The 17,347-nt window shown below is 46.5% G+C and overlaps 1 protein-coding gene and 1 long non-coding RNA gene across 3 annotated transcripts in view; one reads left to right on the top strand and one right to left on the bottom strand.

The window, feature by feature from the left end:
- The window catches only part of Col23a1 (collagen type XXIII alpha 1 chain), a 286,953-nt gene that overhangs the window by 89,809 nt on the left and 179,797 nt on the right, over positions 1-17,347 (top strand).
- Positions 4,610-8,483, bottom strand: LOC120095095 (uncharacterized). Of its 2 annotated transcripts, XR_005490194.2 has the most exons (3): positions 6,454-8,483; positions 6,163-6,219; positions 4,610-5,508 (listed from the first exon to the last, which is right to left on the bottom strand). It is a non-coding gene; the product is annotated as an uncharacterized LOC120095095 (long non-coding RNA). The 2 variants fall into 2 exon arrangements; XR_010055342.1 differs by having other exon boundaries at positions 4,610-6,219.

Below are 17,347 nucleotides of genomic sequence, written 5' to 3' on the forward strand. Positions count from 1 at the left end.
ACAATAGACTGGGTTCGGTCCCCAGCTCCGAAAAAAAGAACCAAAAAAAAAAAAAAAGACAATAGAGAGATGATAGATATAGACAGATGATAGAAGGAAGATCAACAAGCAGATCATAGATGATTAATAGATAGATCATAGATATAGACAGATTATAGATAGAAGGTAAATGGGAGATACATAGGTAGGTAGATAGATTGGTAGATAAGAGATGATTGATAGATGATAGATAGAAAATAGATAGTTCAAAGATAGATAGATGCATGAATGTGTAGGTGGGTGGATGGATGGATGGATTGGTGGGTGGATGGATGGATGGATGGATGGATTGGTGGGTGGATAGATGGATGGGTGGATGGATGGATGGAAGGATGGATTGGTGGGTGGATAGATGGATGGGTGGATGGATGGATAGGTAGATGCATGGATGGATGGATGTGTTAGGTGGTTGAGTGGATGGATGGATGTGTTGGGTGGGTGGATGGATGAATGGCAGGCAGGTAGATGGATGGTATGTGGAGGGGTGGGAGGTGATGATGATCCATCTAGGAACAGTTGTCTGCTTAGTCTAGGAAGATTGCTTAGATCCTGACTCCTCCTCTAGGGAGAACAGTGCTAACCTGTCCCCTAGGAAGCACAAAGCTTGGGGTGCCTAGGCATGGCCTCTGTACTCCCATCCCCTAGAGCCAAGGGGTAAAGGTTAGTTTCCTCTCCTGAAACAGCTATAGGAAGAGATTGAAGTCAGTCTTCGAAAAACAGTTACAGGGCTCAGCTGGCAAAGGCACTTGCCACCAAGCCCAGGAGACTTGAATTGTTTCCCTGGGCCCAAATGGTAGGAGAGAACTGACCCTGCACACATTCACCATGTCTTGTGCACAGCATGCCTTGCTGTGTTAGCACTCTTACTTACATGTGCCTCCACCCTAGTAATCCCATCCACCCTGAGGTACTCCCCAGAGCCAAACTTGTTGGCATCCATCAAGCTTTGGACTCCAGTACTAAAAACCTCTTTACTTAATAAAGTATCCACACTTAGGTATCTCATTATAGCAATGGAAAACTAACCAACACACAACCCTGCAAGTTCTAATTTAAAGAAGAAGAAACAGAGGTCAGGCAGAGGGGGGATATTGGAGAGGCATTTGGAAAGCCCCTGGTGAGCATTGGTGACTTTTGATGTTCCTACAGTGACTGTGGGTGTAGATGTTAAGATTCACAGCTAGGGTGGTGGGACAGTGTCACTCAGATGGGATTTGTGGGGATGGTGAACACAGCGTGATCAGGACAGGGAAGGAGCAGAGAAGGCTGGGGTCATGTGGATAAGACATCTGGATCACAGAGATTTTAGTCTCCCTGTGGGTCACTAGCTGTTAATTTACCATCATGAATCTTCCTGCTTCCGGCTCTGAAATCCCTCATGCTACTTGCTCAACTCAATAATCTACTTATTTATTACACATTGAGCTGCTGCGTTAATCCTACCCCAGCCCCAATCCCAAATAAAATGTAAATGCCACCAGGGCCAGAGAGCTCCAAAGGGCCCAGAACATTCTAGAATATTTTAGACGGGACCAAGGCGAGAGAGGGTCTTGCACACCCTGAAGGTGGTCTTGCTTTGCCCTGGGGCAGAGCCTTCCCCCCCCCTCCTCACCCCCAAGAGAGCACCACAGCTAGCTTGCCAAAGGCCTGTGTCGAGGGGTTATCTGCTGCTGTGTGAAGAATGCTTTTAAACCATGCCTGGGTTCCTGACCTTCTAAGAGAGGAAACAGATGCACCATTTAACCCGTTCTTGTCTCCAGAGGAACCCAGGGAGTCCAGTCAAGCTAAAGAGAGTCTCAGTCTTACAACCAAAGGGTTAATGTCAGACTGGGGTTGCCAGACCCCAGATTCTGTAAATCTCAGAGTTCACACAGCCTCTCTTGAAAGTCATCACCCACCAGAATCCTGATTAACAACCAGGAAGGAGGTCATAAGGACAGGCTCAATACACAGACCGCACAAACTGTGTGGGGTAGGGGTCGGGGGTAAAGGGGGTCTTTGCTTTTGCCACTGTGGGTCAGGAGCACTTAGTCCCCACCAAACTGGACCTTGGATCTGCTCTCAAGTCTAATGATAGCTTCACATCCCTACTGAATGCACCTCTTCCCCTGCGTCAGGTGGCCCGTCTTCAGCACTGTAAGTCACCAGCAAACAGTGTGAGCCTCAGGCAGAAGGTGGAAGTGCCATTCAGGGCTTCTCTTCAAGCCCAGGTGCTCCTGTGTGACCCCAGACAAGTCACAGGGCCCACTGAGCTCCACTGCCTCCTTTTCAGAACCCCATTGCAGCTATGGTTAGGAGGTGAGGTCACGCAGAGGATCGAACATAGCTTCTAGGCCAATTTCGTTTGGCTTATGCTGTTTTAAAGAGGTTGAAATATCAATCAAAAACAGGCGATGATGTCCCTACAAAATCCAGCTCCCAGGGCTGGGGAGATGGCTCAGTCAGTAAAGTGCTAGCCCAGAGTTTGATCCTCAGAACTTACATTTTTAAAAGCTGGGTGAGGTGATGTGTGCGAATAAGCCCAGTGTTGTATAGGTGGAGCTTGGTGGGTTCTTTGGAGGATGAGATGCAGCCTGAGGAGTGACAGCCAAGGTTGACCTGTGGCTCCCACATATGTGGGCATGTATGGATACCTACACACACGTACATATGTCACACACAAATACACACACACACACGAAAAATATCTGTGGTTTTTAAGGTTGAACTAGAATGTTCTAGAAGCCCAAAGATCCTACCATCTCTGCAGCCACAGCATTTGTGGGTACCCCGGGGAACAGTGACTGAAGAATAGTGATGTGTCGTAATCATGTCTATCAAGAAGAAGGTGTCTGTCATGTTTAACTAGAGCACATGATGGAAGGAGGCTTCTGGAGGATTCTCATCCACCGTTCTATAAGTGGACATAAATTACGGTGTCTCTGGGCAGTGGTATGTCCAGGTGGTGGCATATATTGAGCCCTGAACAAGAAAGGAGAATCCTACACCTGTTCCAAAGATGAACTTGAGGACATCGTGCTGAGGAAATAAGTCACAGGAACATAAATGTCGCGTGACGCTTCACTTACAGGTGGCAAAGTGGGGAAGACGGAAGAGAGTGTATGGGTGGTCGATGGCTGGGAGAGAGAGGATAGGGAATCTGTGTTTGATGGGGTCAGTTTTAGCCCATGGAAGGATGAGAGGCTTCTGAGGATGGTGGTAGTGGTAGTAGCTTAATTATGCTAATGTAGACACACACATTTAAAAATGGTGAAGATGGGGACAGGCAGGATGTCTCAGTGGTAAAGGCTCGCCATACAAGCCTGAAGACCTGAGTTCAATGTGTCCTCCAAACGTGCCATGCACACAAGTGCACACACACGCGCACACACACACACACACACACACACACACACACACACACAAATTTTAAATGTTTTAGTAAATGCAGACAGTTAAAGAGCATGTTGGTCTAGAACTATAATCCTAGCTCTAGGAGATAAGGCAGGAGAATGGCAAGTAAGAAGCCAGCCGGGGCTACCTAGTGCAATTAAAGCTAGTCTAGAGAATGAAACAAGAAGAGGAGGAGGAAGAGGGAGAGAGGGAGGGAGGGAGGGAGGGAGGGAGGGAGGGAGGAGAGGAGAGGTGGGGATAAAATAAGGACCAGACCCTGCACTTAAGTCACTGAAGTTTTAAAAGTGGCAGAGCTGGGCCTTGGCTGCTAGTGGGCACCTACAGATTGGTGTGGGGACCCAAAGTTCTTGCTTCTTAGCCACATGCCCCAGCCATACTAGTGGTCAGGAGGCCTGCCACAGAAGCCCTCACTTGGTGTCTCAGGCCCTCAGGCCAGTGTGGAAGAGGGAGGAGTCTCTAGGAATTTATGCTCTGCAACAGACCTAGCGGACTAAACAGCCAGTACCTGCACAGTGTCTGTGCTGCCGAGGAAAGGCCAGATGTTTGAGCTCTTGTCTGTTTATAAACGAAATGTCTGCTACATCCAGACCCCCTGTGTTTACACTATGGCTGGGAAGGGGGCTAGCCAATGGCAGCTAGCACACATGTAGAAGGCATCCTGGTGTGTGTGGGGGGGTGGCTCCCTGGCACTCAATCACTTGCCTCTTGGCTCTGTGACCTTTGTGAGACAATTCCACTTCTGCCTCAGTTCCCTCACTGTAAAACAAATGTAGTTACACTAGCCACTGCCTAGGCTCACAGGCCAACGTATGTTTATAGAGCACATTCAGAATCAGGCCTGGTATACAGTAGATGCTCAATTCATGCATTGTTCTTATTCCTGCTTCCTGTCCTGCCTTTGTTCCCCTTCTAGCTCCTAGCAACCCCTCCACACTCAGCCCCTATTCCACCAAACCCCCCCTCCCACCTCCGGCATGGCTAGAGCACTTACGATCCAGGGATGTCCTTGGATGATCTTACAATAACGGAAAGCAACCTTTACATTACTTTGGTGATCCTTGGCCTATGGTAAAAACCTCCTCCTACCTCAAAAACTTTTGGCTATGGGATAACTGGAACCTCCAGACCCAAGTAGAGAAAGCCTGTCTGTGCTACAGAACTTCAGTTACACTTAATATATGTATGTATATTTCCTTTTATTTAGCTGTGCAACGAGGCGTGAAACTGCACCTAACCATCCACTTACTTGGCCCTTTGAACGTCAGCCTGCACGGCACTGGGACGAGGTGCACCGTGCCAGCCTGCAGCTGGTTCTGCTTTGGTTATTATTGCAAATACCCAGGGAACGCTGCCTTCCGGTTTCTCTCCCCTGTGCTCTGCGGCAGTCTGCACTCACTAATTTTCACACCAATTTCCACTCTGGCTCCGGTTCTGACGAGGGAGCCACAGGCTGTTTTGCAGAGGGAAACCTCCGGGCGATTTGATTTGGGCGGTGTTCTTTCTGTACAGGCCTCTTAACGGTTTGAAGGGATCCAGTTCACGATTTGTACTGAAATTTGTTAAATCCTGGAAGGTTTTGATTTTGTCCCCCCCCCCCCACCTCCACTTCTGTGTGTGCTGGGTCTTGTTTTTGTTGTTTCGGTAACTCGGAGTCCAAATTGAGTTAAAGAAGTTTTCCGACTCCATGTTTGGCTGCGTTTCACGGTTTCATCAGCTGTTACAGATCGGGAATATTAAATAGCACAACAATAGTAATTTGGGGATTTCAGAGCTCAATGGGGGTGATTTATAGAAACCTGAAGCTCTTACCATAATATTTTGTTAAGTCCGTTTCCTCTTATTTTGCCTGATTTAATACAGGCTCTTCTCTCCGCTTCTCCGTCTCTTTGAATGACTGAAAGAAGTTAAATGCATGCAGGTCTGTCCCGCCTCCAATACAGAGATAAAAGGCTCCAATATGAAAGTTCCTCATAAGTTATAGCAATGGCAGAAGCATGTCGGGTTTTCATAGCTGACCAGAGTCACTGCCTCAACTGGTTTTGTTTAAAAAGTGGGGTCGGAGATTGGGTCTGATTGCTGGAGGGAAAGAAAAAAGAAAAGAAAAGAGGGGGGGGAAGGGACTGACTTAAGTCTCAGAGACTCAATGTCATGTGTAAAAAAATGGTGGTCGTAAAATTGAGGGAAGTGACTTGGAAATGTCTGCCATGCCTGGCACCCAGGGAATGCTCGAGTGTGTGGTTGATTTTAGCATGATTCTTGCCTGCCTTCCCTCCCAGAGTTCACTTTGTGCTAGGAGCCAGTCTACTCTCCGACTTGCTCATTCGAACCTGACTCTGAAGACCGGGGGTGTAGCTCAGTGGGTAGAGCATTTGCCTAACAGGCCAGAGCCCTGGATCCCAAAAGTGAGGAGGGGCAGGAGTCCAAGGTCATCCTCCAATACAAAGGAAGTTTGAGGGTAACCTGGGCTACATGAAGCCGAGAGAGAGAGAGAGAGAGAGAGAGAGAGAGAGAGAGAGAGAGAGAGAGGAAAGAAGGAAGGGAAAAAAGAGACGCAGAGAGACAGGGACAGAGACAGAGACAGAGAGAATGGGGGGAGAGAGAGGATAATTGTTTACTTGCTGAGCTGGGAGCTTCAGGTTTTAGGAACCAGCCCTTGCCCCTCCCCTCCCCACACACCTCCCCTCCCCCACACCTCCCCTCCCTTCACCCTTCCCCTTCTCTGATGCTCACCATCAGTTCTTTCTGAAACTGGCTTAGAACTTGCTGTATCTTCTCAGACTTGCACCCCTGTTATTTTGGATGTAGGAAAGAAAACAAAATCCCAGCCTGAATCCTCAGTGCTCAGGGAGCACCACACCCAGGACCCCCTGCCACCCATCACCATTCCAGCTTCCTAAGAGGTTAATTCAGTTAAGGTCCTCAGGTTATGAAGTGGAGGGGAGCTGAGGCCCAGACAGGCCAGGCAAAATGCAAGGTTGCAGAAGAGAAGGCCGTTCTGCCAGAAACGCGTGTGTTGCTTACCCTGGTGCCTCCAAAGTAGAGAAATCCCTCAAATGCCCTCGAAGCATCCCCAGGCTGTTTCAGGCTGTCGTGGTTGGTTTGTTGGCTTAGAGAGCAAAATCCCCCACCAGGACGCCGACTAAGCCATTCTTGCATGGAAATGCCTCAAGTTGCAGAGTGAGCCCAGGAAAGGCAGCCAGTGTCTTGGAGTCCCTTACCCAGCCTGCCCTTTGCCTCTGCTGCCTCTGCTGATGGAGGCAGACAAAACTGGTTGAGCAGATGGCCCAGGCCATAGTCATCAGGTCTGGTGAAGTAAAGCCACTCCGCACAAGGCAGCACGGGAATGCAGCTCTGGGTCTCAGCCAGTTCTCATCTCTGCTCAGTCTCTCGAGACCCCAGTCCTGCTGCCAAAACCGTGAAGTGGCTTGTTTTGTTCAACAACCTGTGTTGGAGAGCCCCTCTCTTAAAGGTGGAACTGGCAGATTCCCATGGGAATTTTTCTTATTTATTGCCTTAACTTGGGGGTTGGGGGGGGGGCGGGACGACAAACCACGAGTGTGTTGTGAACTAGAACAGCTCATGTGTAGACTGTGGTGAGGTGGGGGGAGCGAGATGGGGGAGCGGGTCAGAGGAGATCCTGTGAGGCACTCCCCCACCAAGTCCACCCAACCAGGAGACCAACAGACCGTCTTCCCTCCTCTGCTGGACAGACACCTCAGAGCACCAGGTATATTCTTTCTTTCCCGACATGCTCACAGGCCTGGTTGCTATGACTGTTGAGCAAACATGAAGAACAATGTCAAAGCCCAGGTGCCCACCCCGGAGCAGGGTTATAGTGAGAAAAGAGGACCTGGATCCGGAGATGTTTCTCTTCACTGGAAACAAAAGGCACTAGATAGGAAGGGGCAGGTGTTTGTTAGCACAGATGTTAAACGTTGTGGAAGCTTCCGGTTGGCTGTGATTTGCCTCTGAGATGCTCCCACGTGTTTTGAACTTTTGGGCCAAAGCTGCTGCTGCTGTTTTTGAAGGTTCTGGGCCTTTAGTAGGTAAAGGCTCTCCAGAGAAAGCTGGTCTCTAGGGGATGGGGCCTTGAGATCTAAAAGCTTGGCCAGACTTTGTGTCTCCTTTCTGCTTCCCAGCTGTGGATACAATGTGACCAGTCCCTCACTCTGCTGACATGGTGCTTTCCCTGAGGAGATGGACTGTATCCTTTCAAACCGTGAGCCAGAGATAAAGCCTTTCCTCCTTTAAGTTGCTTCCTGCCCAGTGTTCAGTCACATTAAGAAAAGTAACATTTGGCTCTCAACGAAGTGGTATTTTTAAGATAATTTATTTTAATTTTTGTTCTGATGCTGGGAACTCAAACCAGTACCTCCTACATACAGGTAACCACTCTACCAACTGAACTATATACAAACCCAACAGTGTGAACCTTACATTTGTTTTGTCCTTTTGAAATGCTCCAGGGACATTTTTTTTCTTTTTTTCGGAGCTGGGGACCGAACCCAGGGCCTTGCGCTTGCAAGGCAAGCGCTCTACCACTGAGCTAAATCCCCAACCCCCCAGGGACATTTTTTTAACTTTCCTTTCCTATGGCCTCTTTCAATTTTTTTTAAGAAAAAAAAAAAAAGACCTTTCTTTAAAAAAAAAAATGTATGTGTCTCTGAGTAGGTATGTACATGTGACTACAGTGCCCATAGAAGCCATAAAGGGGTATTGTGTCTCCTGGATCTGCAGTTATGAGCCTCAGTGAGAGCTGGGAACTGAACTCAGGTCATCTGCAAGAGCAGCAAGCCCCCTTAACCACAGAGTGGTCTTTGAGCCACCCACAGCCTCGTCTGATAGCCCAAATTATGCCTCCTAGCATGGATTGATGGGCTATTAGGATTATCCTTTCCATGCGACAGAGAACTCATGATGGATTCAGTGTGTCCTGGCCCAGGCTCTATGTCCACCATGACTGTGGCCCACCCCTCAGCTTTGTCCAGTGTCTAGGTGGACTCACTGGACCAGCTGAGTCCAGTCTTCCCTGACTGAGTAGGTACTATACTCATCTGTGAAAAGGGGTTTTTGTTTTGTTGTGGTTTTTATTTTTTTATGACCTGTTATTATCCCCTTAGGGTTAAGAATTTTAGTCGGCTCATTGCTTGGCCTGAGAAAGGTGCTTCTGTTTGGGGTCTACTGTGTGCTGTTTATTCGAGTGAATCTGGGGATTCTCTGCACAACTCCACTCTCTGGGTTCACAGCCATTCTGGAGACTGTTGGAAGAGAGCGGGCCAAAGCAGAAATAAACACACCGTGAATATAACTGCTGAACTTGTCCTGGTAAATCCAAGTTAAATGCTTCTAAAAATATATTTCTGGAAAGGTAAAGTAAGAGCCACTCACTGCCCAAGACAGAAGCTATAAAGGAGAGAAAAACCACAGTTACAGCCCCATAAAAAGATCCCAGTTGCCATCAGCGTGATGTTGAATTGGCTCCTGGTCTCACAGCAGTTTGTATATATGGACAAGGCTTGGGTGACACCCTAGGCATTGGATTTTGTTTTTGTTTCGAGCCTTGCCGTTTTGTAAATATCTCTTCATGTCATTAAAGAAGGTAGAGAGACTCTCGTTTAAAAAATATTTTCAGGTGGGGGGATTTTTTTTCAGCCTTTTTTGTTGTGGAGAACTATCTAAACATTTTAAAAACAAATTAAAAGGTAGAACAAGAACAGGAACCTTAGTCCCATTCCAACACCTGGTGTTTGAGCATTAGCAAATTGTGGACAGACAAACGTGGTTTACATCTTAAAAGAATAAAATGGTGGCTTACAACCATCTGTAATAAGATCTGATGCCCCTCTTCTGGTGTGTCTGAAGATAGCTACAATGTATATAATAAATAAATAAACCTTTTAAAAAAGAATAAAGTTAAATAAAAATAAAAACATCTTGTTGGCTACTTATTTACTGCCTATTTTTGGAAACAAATTACAGATTTATCGCTGGGGTGGGATATTTCAGTGTAAATAATTTTAAAAGGTGTATTTTCCAATCATTAAAATAGCATTTGTTAACTCCATTTTGACAAATACTTAATAACCAGTAACTATGAAGTTGACATAGAAGTTTACACAATTAATAATAATTCTCCCTTCCCCCTTCCTCCTCTTCCTCTTCTTTCTCTTTCTTCCTTCCTTCCTTCCTTTCTCTTCAGACAGAGTCTTATGTAGCCCAGGTTGGCCTCAAATTCACCACATAGCTACAAATGATCTTGAAGTACTCCTGCGTCTTGCCTGCTGGAATGGCGGGTGTGAACTATGATATGTGGTTTATGCCATGATGGGGATTGAACCCACGGCCTCATGCGCCGTACCCACAAGCCATGCTCTCAGTCCCCCCCTGTAATTTATTTATTGAAGAAACCTGGTCATTTGCTCTTCAGTTTCCCACCATCTGGATCTTGATGGCCACATTCCTGTGGTGTTATTTAATGTACTCCTCTGGCCCCGTCGGTCCCATAATTGGTGGGTGGACGTAAACGCCTAGTGACATTCAGGTTTGGTTTGGGGAAGTGGGGGGAGGGGGTAAGAATACTGTTGCAGGGTAGGGCATCAGCCACAGAATAAATGTGTTTCTTTCTGTGGTAGCAGCGTGATCATGATGGCCTTACATGTGACTTTAATGGAAATCTGTAAAACAAGGAGGTTGTAATGTCTGCTTTTCCTTGCAGGCTGGGGTAGCACAGAGAGGAGTTCCCATCAGCAACCATTCACTCACCTGGGAGGAATTCTTTAGGTCCTTCCTTTTTATCTACCAGTTTTCAAAATAATGGGTTTGTTCTCAGGCATCCCCCAGAGGCAACCACGGAGTGCTGTCCTTAGTACCATGATGACCTCATGGGATTAAACTGATCTGGTACATTTCAACTCACTGCAGTTACTCTTAGCCGTGCTTAGTGAGGTCTTACCTTAAGCCCGTGGGAGCTCTGTGGCGGCTCTAGTCCTTTACACAGGACTTCAGTCTTGTTTGATAGTTTCTTTACTTGCACAGTGACATGCTTGTCTAGTTTTGTTGCTACAACATATTACCTAAGACCGAGTAATTTACAAAGAATACAGGTTTGTTTGCCATACTGTTAAGGAGGTGTGAAGTCCTGGGATGTAGAGCCGATTTCTATCTGAAGCTGATTTAAAAAACAAAACAAACAAACAAACAAAAATCACTGCATCGTAATGGGTAGGGACATCATCACATAGAAGAACAAAATAAGCAAGCTACCTAAGTGTCGTAGTAAACCCTCAGCCCCAGTAAGCCCATATAAAGAACGACAACTCAGTTACAGTATTTATAAGCTGCGTGCACAGACCGGGCAGATTCACCACAGCACTACTCTGTCCCCAGCTAGGAGACCCTTGCTACTTGTGGCTTCTCCAGGACACATGGTTCTGCCTCATCTTCCTTCCACCTCCTCTTCCTCCATTTTCTTCCTCTCTCTTTCCCTCCCTTCCCCCACTCTCTAAAGCCTCCAGCCCCACCTTTCCCTTCCACTACCCAATCACAGGCAGTGATCAGTTAAAATGGGGAGAAGGTTCACATGAAATCACCTGAGTATGTGGTCTGTCCACTCCTTGCCATAGGGGCTGAATTAACATCAAAGCACAAACAGCACCAGAGACAACACCTAAATCACTCCCTTCTCTTTTCTCTGCCAACGCCTCCTCCTCCTCCTCCTCCTCCTCCTCCTCCTCCTCCTCCTCCTCCTCCTCCTCCTCCTCCTCCTCCTCCTTTAAAAGTCACCAGAGAGTCCCTCCCTCGTGATCTCGGCTAACCCTTAAGATCTTTTATGGTGCTTAGCTTTAACTGCTAGTTTGACACACCCTAGAATCACCTAGGAGGAGACTATCAGTGGGGGACTGTCTACATTGTGCAAGGAAGTGGGCGTTCCTGTGGGGCAATTATCTTAACTAAATTTAGTGATGTGGGAAGACTCAGCCTCCTGTGGGCGGTACCACTCCCTAGATGTGAGAATGGAGAAATTGGGCCAGAGAGCATGCATGCGTTCGTCTCTCTCTGCTCCCGACTGCAGGTGTGGTGTGACTAGCCTTTTAAGTCCCTGCCTTGGCTCCCCGACCACAATAAACTGTACCCTGGAATGAATGGTAAGGTGAAATGACTGCCTTTCCTTCCCTAAGCTGGTTTTAGACAGGGTATTTCGCCATGACAACGCACCATAAGCCAAACCATCCCCCAAAGGCCTCTGCTCTGAAGAACATAAGGTGCTGGGGATTTGCTTTCCAAAACTGTGGAGGATACATTCAAGTTCATCTTGTATATTGTTAGAGAGGAAATATGTAACAGACCGCAATGGGGATACTCTAAGTACCTGCTTGATACCTACAGGCCTGTCCAAGTACAGAAACGGAAAACGTTTGCTGTTCCTTTTCAAACTGGAGTGTTCCCCCAAGTGCCTGTCATGGTTCTCAATCAGTAACCTTGCCAAAACCCTGCCTCTGACAAAACCAACCTAATTTATTCACTTTGTCCCACGGCAGTGCCAGAACAAATGTGTCAACACTCCTTCTCACAGTCTGGTTACTGAAAAGTAACTGGTTCAAGTGTTTGCGATTTTCCCCCCTTGTCTTTGCGAGCTTTTCGTTTGTTTGTTTGTTTGTTTGTTTGTTTGTTTGTTTGTTTGGGGAATGAGGGTGTGACATTAAGGAACACCTCTGTAATAAGATCATGGTATTCCCTTATTGGAGATAGATGTCCTCAACCTTTGGACACCATAAAGATCCCATTGGAAACTTCGGAATCTCTCTGTTATTAGGAAGAGCACTACCATGGACATTTGTGCTTTGCATGTTTGTTTCTGGTCAGTTTTGTGGCCAGGCTGTTCAAAGGGGAATGGGACAGTCAACAGCCTGGAACATGTGCCTAATGCCTTCTCCAGAACAATCTACGTTTATGGAAAGGCCTGCATCTCCATACTCCAATCAATGTTTTTTTCATTATCATTAAAAGCAGGGCAGCTCAGTGCTGCAAACAAACCCAGGAAGGATGCTCTTGGTAATTGCTTTAGCCTAAACTGTCTGCCATGTCCTTAGAGAAAGCGTTTCTATTCTGAATTGTCTTTGCAGTGTGAGGCCAGGACACTTAGTGTCTTGTTTCATTTTTAAATTACATTGCATTTGCTTTGTATAAGCAAGAGGCCATGTTGGTGTGAAGGTCAGAGAACTTTGAAGAGTCAGTTCTCTCTTTCCACTGTGTGTGTTCCAGGGTTTGTACTTGGGTCATCAGGTCTTGGCGGCGAGGCTTCCCATCAGCCCCTAGTGTTTTCTCAGTGCTTTCCCATAGGGTTTTGCTGAGTTGCCCAGGTTTGTTTCCAAGTCATAAGCTGAGGTCATCCTCATGCCTCAGTCTTCCAAGTAGCTGGGAATATAGGTGTCCAGCTTAATCTGGGAAATGCGTTTAGTGGCAAAAGGAGGCTGCTTTCTGTTATATTTATTGAAACAGTTTTTCCTTTTTTTATTCGCTTTGCAATTTTTATGACATATATTGGAATTTTTAAAACTAATTCCATTTGTTGATCTGTTTCTCCCATTGCTCTTGTGCGCTTAGAAAACCCAGCCCCATCTGATAGCTGTTAAGTGTTTTCCTGTGTGTGCTTCTACTTGGTGTAAGGCTTTATTTAATTTTTTTCTACTTTTATGACTTTTTCCACTTTTATTGTTTATTTCCTTAGAAAATTGCAAAAGCAATACACATTTGTTGAAGTTATAAAAGCTTAGGAAAAATATAAAAGGCTTCATTTATTTTTATATTTAGCGTGTGTACATACAGGAGAGAGAGGGGGGGAGGGAGGGAGAGATGGAGAGGGGGGAGGGGAAGGGGAGGGGGAGAGGGAGAGAGAGAGAGAGAACTGAAGCCCAGGGCTTTGGTCTGCCGGAGTACTTGACCACTGAGCTATCCCAGTTCTGAAACCTTTTGTTAATCCTACAATTTATTATGGCGTAAAGACCAGGGAGAGGCCCTGACTTGAAGGCCTTCCAAATACCCAGTCATCCAGCTCCATTTGCTAAACAATCCGTTTTGCTCCCATGGTGTGTGCAAAATGGTTTGGTGCTTGAACTACTCTTCAAAATTGGCCGTGTTTGCCAACGTGTCTCAGTCATGCTGTTATGTAACTCTCCTTCTTTCTTGTTATTTTTCTTTTTTGAAAATGTCTTTAGCTGTCCTTGCCTGTTTATTCTCCTAAACAAACAGGCGCATTATTTTGTCAAGTTAGGGCATCTGGGTGATCTACGGTGGAGACAGCTCTCGAGGGAACGGGCTTCCTTTCGATGCTAAGCAGAAGCAAGTTGCCGAGAAGCTGTGAGGCAGCTTCCCGTGGCTCTCACAGCAGAGCTAGGCAGGGGTACAGCCATCCAGGTGCTGCCGCCTGCATACAGTCCCTGAGAGGACTCAAGCTAGTCTGAATCCTCAGAGGAGCAATGGTAAGTGGGAGGCTGTTAGAGTTTGGGTCTCTGGTGTCTCCTGAGGGGCTGTGAGTTGAAGCCCAGCCTCCAGTGCAGCAGAGGGTCCTCAGAAGGTGTTTGTCTCATGAGGGATCTGACCTCACCAAGGAATGAACCCGTAGTGGATTGGTAGCTTACTGAGCATGGAGACCACGGCTTTATTATAGGAGTGAGCTCTCTCTTTGCACCCTGGTCACCCTTAAGGTGAGCGGCTTCCTCACTCTACATCCCTAACACCATGAAGCTCTATCTCACAATGGTTCCTAAAGCATTCAAGCCAACCGTCAGGACAGCCATGATCAGAAACCTCTGATCTATGGGCCAATGAAAGCCTTTCCTACATCAGTTGATATCCCTCAAGCATTTTGTCACAGTATCAGGAAGCTGACTAATGCAGATGAGGCTGAGTCATTGGATATGTCAGCCTTACAAGGGATTAATGGATCTCTCTCGGAACCATGGTTAGCTCCCTCAAGATGGAGTTGTTATAAAACAGAAGGACAAGGCTGGCCTGAGGTATCTGCTCCTGTCTTCCTGTCTTACCAAGAGATCTCATCTAAGCAACGTCTCTCCAATGTGATCTTCACCAGAGCTGAGCAGAATCCAGTGTCCTGCTCTTGTGCCTCTAGAACTGTGAACTAAATGAACATTTAAAAATAATTATCTAGCCTCAACTACTTTATTATAGCAATAGAAAATGGAGTAGATTTGCCAAGCAATCTTAACCTTTCTGAGTTGGCGTGAAAAAGAAGGAAGATGCTATGTTTAGATAGTGAGACCGAAGAAGGGGATTTAGGCTAACCTTGTATGTCTACCTCTGTCCAAACACGTCAAATGAACGGTTCCAGACGCAAGCAATCACTAAGCTTTAAATAGATTTTATTACCTTGTGTTGTCATTGTTGTTGTGCTTTCGTACTAATTTAATCCTGCACTGTACTAGATGTATACATTTTAATATAGGTAAGTATATATAGGGGAAAACATGCTATAATGGGGTTTGGTCCTCTCGTGGGTTTAAGGCATCTTGTAAATCATCCTCCATGGAAAAAGGGGGCTGAAGAGATGGCTCAGTGGTTAAAGGCATCCGCTGCTCCTTTAGATCTGGATTTGGTTCCCAGCACCCACATGGTGGCTCACAATTCATAATTCCAGCTTCAGGGGATCTAATACTCTCTTCTGACCTCTATACCCCTGCAAATGCAAACACACACACACACACACACACACACACACACACACACACACACACACACACACTGAGAGAGAGAGAGAGAGAGAGAGAGAGAGAGAGAGAGAGAGAGAGATCTTGGGAATGCTGGTGTGAGGCTCTTGTGGGATACTAGTGGTTCAGACACAAGCCCTAGTTAAGCACCTGGAGACACACATAGGAAACCAGAACCATGAGACTGCATAACCTCCATAATAGTCGGTTTATCAACAGCCAAGTGCCAACTAATCAGTGATTTCCATGCATTTACACATCACAAGAACCGGGTCGGAAATCACTGAGGCAGGCAGGGGCTCAGTCAAACCCCAGAGCTCACTGGTGTGTGGTCAGTCTTCCTAGCTGGATTGTTTGGGGAGATCCCCTGTCTCTCTCTACCTTCTGAGCCTTGAATGACAGGCAGGCTGACACACCTACCTGGCGTTTACACCGGTTCTGGGGATCCAAACTCTAGCCCTCTAACCATCTCCTTAACTCTGCTTTTACAATGTTTCGTTTGTTTTAAGGATTTACATTGTTATTTCTTTGTGCCTGCACGTCTCTGTGCATGCAGGTGGCCCAGAAAGTCAGCATAGGCTGTCCAGTTCCCTTGAGCTGGAGTTACAGGTTGTTGTGAGCCACTCAGTGTGGGTGCTGGATTCAAACTCAGGTTCTCTGTAAGAACAGCGAGTGTTCTTTGCTGCTGAGCCCTCTCCAGACCCTTCTTTTAGAATTTGCAATTTTTCTCTGACCTGACATGGATGTATATACGTGGGAAATCAGTGGGGTTTGGTCCAGCCCGCTGCTACGTGCCATGTTCTTTGTTAACATTTAGTTGGTGTAGGAAGAATTAACCTCTTTGTGAGAGTGTCCATGGATACGCTGTGCCTGGGTTCACTCTAATCTCCCTGGTACCGCTTGGAAGCTTAAGTTTTTTCTTTGAGTGGATATTTAATATATTTTTTCCTTCCCTAACTGATCCCTGGGCGTGTTGTATTTTGAGTGACTGGAACAAAATGAAACAGGATCTTGCCTTGTGCCGTATCTTGTAACTGACTGCTGTTTCTACACAAGAAGGCTCTCGGCATACATGTTAATTTTGTAGTAACATTTTTAATGGACACGCAAAAGCTTCACAGCTGGGAGGTATCACATGATGCCGGTGCTCATATGTGCCGTGTTGGGTTCAAATCCGTCAGAGTGTATCAGTTCCCTGGGTGTCCATCTTGTCTTTCTGGTAAAAACATAACCCTTTCTTTTTATTTTTTTTAAATATTAGTGTTTGTGCATGTGTGTATGCATGTATGTATGTATGTATGTGCGTTACACATGTATATGTGTGGCTCTGCAGAAGGCAGAGGAATTTATCAAATGTCCCACTCTATCCTCTGCCTTTTTGTCTTGAGAGAGAGTCTCTCACTGAACTTAGAGCTAGACTAGCAGTCGGCAAACCCAGCAATCCTCCTGTCTCCACTCTCCACAGTACTGGGGTTACATGTGCAATCACATCCTACTTCTTATGTGGGTACTCAGGGTTCAAACGGGTCCTCATGCTCTCCCAGCAAGCACTCTTACCCTGATTTGTCTCCCTGGCCCCACATTTTAGCTTTTGGGCAGAATACATGTATACTACCGTTATTTATGGTTGCTCCGTGTGCAGCAGAACATCGGAACCTGTTTATTTTACCTGGCTGTGACTGAGTACTCACCAACAGACCTTTTCCCACCCTCCCCTCAGCTCTCCAAGGCCCCTGGCAAGCACTGTTCTGCTGTTTGCGTTTTGAGATCAACTGCCTTACGCTCCCACATGCGTGAGACCATGCAGTACTTGTTTTTCTGGGTCTGGTTTATTTCACTTAACATAATGAACTCCAGTTCCATCCGTGCTGTCGTGAACAGTGCGGCTCCATTCCTCCTCAGTAGACTGACTTATTATCTCACAACAGTACTCAATCCTTCTGTTGATTCTGATTCTCCCCGTGCTTCTTCTTTTTAAAGACGTATTTTCTTATTTATGGATGCGCGTGTCTGCATGTAGGTATGTGCAAAGGCGAGCCAAGAATTGGAGTTACAGATCGTTGTGAACCTCCATGTGGATGCTGGGAACTGACCTCGGGCCCTCTGTATCGGCACCCGGTGCTCTTGGCCGGTGATCCATCTCTTGGGCCCCTGAAGATTTCCAAGTAAACAACTACATATAAAGATGTGAG

This window comes from Rattus norvegicus, chromosome 10, assembly GCF_036323735.1.
Source record: "Rattus norvegicus strain BN/NHsdMcwi chromosome 10, GRCr8, whole genome shotgun sequence".
NCBI lineage: Eukaryota > Metazoa > Chordata > Mammalia > Rodentia > Muridae > Rattus > Rattus norvegicus.